A 2,770-nucleotide genomic window follows, 5' to 3' on the forward strand; every position below is an offset into this window, starting at 1 on the left:
ATTTAGGACCTTGTTAGTAATGCGACATCTCTGGTCTCTGTCTCAGCCTTGCTGGATCTGAAGGTGCCTCGTGGGAACTCAGCTCTGGGCCCTCTGGCATGCGCAGAAGCTCTAATAGATTGGCTTCTGTGAGCTATAGCCCAGGGTGTTGTGCCTTGGTTAGCCTCCATCTCAGTCACCAGGGCCATGTGTTCATGCATGCTTGCCAGGTGTCGGTGGCTGATGCCCATCTCTGGCTATTGTTAGTTAACTGGTTCTGCAGTTTGTGTCGCAGATCTTCTCTGACTTACTATGGGAGGGCATTTGATAACCCCATCAAAAGCTGATAATGGAAAACGTGTTTGCATAGGCAACCTCCTGCACACCGTAGTTTAGCAACACAGCATAGGGTGCAGTGTCCATTGTCACCCCTTGTGACCCTGTGGCCTCTTAGGAGCTATAGCTCACCGATTCTGCCAGCATCTCTTGTAATATCATATAATTCATCACTAGCCTAGAAGAAATATCCCACTCGCATCACTTTAACATCATCATAAAGTAAGACAACCTTAAGTTGATCCATTGTGACTCAGGGACTGTCTACACTTGACCGGCCAATGCTTGTTCTCGGTGACTGAATTTTTATTCACTATTGCCATACGTAACAGTCCCACTCATACACCTGTCTGCATGCCTCACTCCGGACCTCCCCAGTCATTCAGGCTCCCATCAGCCCGCAGGACCCTAAGCCTGTATGTGTGTGTATGCTGGCATCAGACTATTTTTCCCCCACACTGCAGAGGACAAATAGTGGCACGGGAGCTCTTGCCATAGAGACGGCTTTCTGTCTTTCAGGGCCACTCCCGGATACGGCAGCAACACCCACTACCCATTCTTACTGCCTGTGCTTAGGAGGCACACAACAGGGCAACTGATAGTGGCTGCCTCTTCCCTCTCCTCCTCCTCCTTTTCCTCTCCCTCTCTCCTCCTCCTCTCTCTTTGAATAGAGGGGTTCCTTCAGCGCTCTACCATGTGCAAGGTAATATCCACACAGCCCTCAAACAGGGAAGCGCCCGTGGCTCCTCTCTCAATCCTCCACACACCATCAATCACAGGTCCCATCTTTCTGACCTCCTTACTGCCTCTTCCATCAAGTCACTTCTCTCCACCCAATCGAATGCACGGCACAAAGAGCTGTTCCGAGGCTCGATATGACCCAGTAACTGTCTGGTTTTCAATTGTTTCTCATTGTCCTTGGAATAAAGTTCATTGTTTTCAAGGTCTTGTCACCTTATTAAATAGTCCATTCTGATTCTCTAGCCTCGGCTCTTTTTTTTTCTAGGTCTTGAAGTTCAATGTCTCTTCTTTTGAAAGGGTTTCTGACCCAAAGGGAAGATTGAGCTCCTTGTTATCGACATCAGGGATGTTCTGTCTTTGCTTGTTGTACTTAGCACATTGCTCAGGGTTTACCCTGTGTGTTCTGTATATCTTTTTTTTTTTTTTGAAGATATGGAACCTTTCTTTATTTACAGGACAGTGACAACACTAGGTGACTGGAGTGACCCGGGGAAGAGACAATTCCCAGCTGCCAGCTACAGGTATAGATGTCATCGCTCGTTCTGGGGCCTGTGGCTGTCAAGGGCACTGCATGGGCAGGAGAAGTTTCTTGTGGAGACCAGTGAGGCTCACCTAGCCTCCAAATGGCCTCTCAATTGAACTGTTTGAGAGCTGGCGGGACAACAGAGCCAAGTTCATTACAACGTGTCACCCACAGGAAGTCGAGTGCCTCTTCAGTACTAGGAAGCTTCCAGCTTTATCATCACCTGCCCATTGCTGTCCCAGGTGCCATCAGAACTGGAACAGGGTCCTCTTCAGGTCTGGCCAGCCTGTGGGGTCACGTGCAAAGTCCCAGTGCCTTTAGGATGGTGTCTTGTTGGAGGTGGTGGCCCCTGTCTTCTTTGATGCATCCTTCAGCAGTGTAAGCTTCTTAGGCAGGCTAGAGTTGGCCTTCATCACCACGCCATGCTCAATCTTCTTCCGGATCCCCACTTCCAAGCTCTTCTTCAGCTTTTGCTGCTGCACGACGCGCGCCTTCTTGGGAGCGATGACTCGACCGCCTTTCCTCGGCCCTCGGCTCCGCTCCGCAGCTGCAGCCTTGCTTTTAGGTTTCTGCGCCTGAAACTTGCGCTGTCCCTGCGCCATGTTGTACAACGAGCCGCGTGTTCTGTATATCTTGAACGGGGAAACTCACACAGGTTTCCCTCACAGCCATGCTGCTAGGATCTACAATGATGAACGTAACATACAATGATGGTTGAATGACTGAGTGGGAACTGCTTATCTGGTATTTGCTTTCTATCATTTATTTCCTTCCACAGACAGAAGCAGCTTGATTTATATACAAACCCTTCTCTACCTAGTAAACAATGGTGAGATTGAACCAGATATTCAAAGCTAGGCTTCTGGCAGTTCAGGGGTGTTTCTGGGACCTGGGCAGGATCCGACTAGAATAAGCCTCTTCTGTCTTCCACTGAATGCATATTCTATCCCTAGACCTCCAGCTAAAAACATAATTGTATATAAAAAATACACTTTTAAAATGTGCCGTTGTCTTGAACCAATAGCAATATAATGTAGCTTAAATTACAGATCTGAGGAAAATAGTACCCACTTTTTAATTTCAGCTAACAATTTGAATGCATTATTGTTTTTGAAAGAGCTGCAGTGGGATTTTATAGAGGGGCACAGTAATGGTAAATATTGGTTCTTTTGTATATTACCAGACTCATTT

The 2,770-nt window shown here is 47.6% G+C and overlaps 1 pseudogene; it reads right to left on the minus strand.

Moving 5' to 3' along the window:
* Window positions 1-1,475: 1,475 nt before the first annotated feature.
* Window positions 1,476-2,190, minus strand: LOC142844888 (leydig cell tumor 10 kDa protein pseudogene; annotated as a pseudogene).
* Window positions 2,191-2,770: the final 580 nt, after the last annotated feature.

This window comes from Microtus pennsylvanicus, chromosome 2 (genome assembly GCF_037038515.1).
Source record: "Microtus pennsylvanicus isolate mMicPen1 chromosome 2, mMicPen1.hap1, whole genome shotgun sequence".
Lineage (NCBI taxonomy): Eukaryota > Metazoa > Chordata > Mammalia > Rodentia > Cricetidae > Microtus > Microtus pennsylvanicus.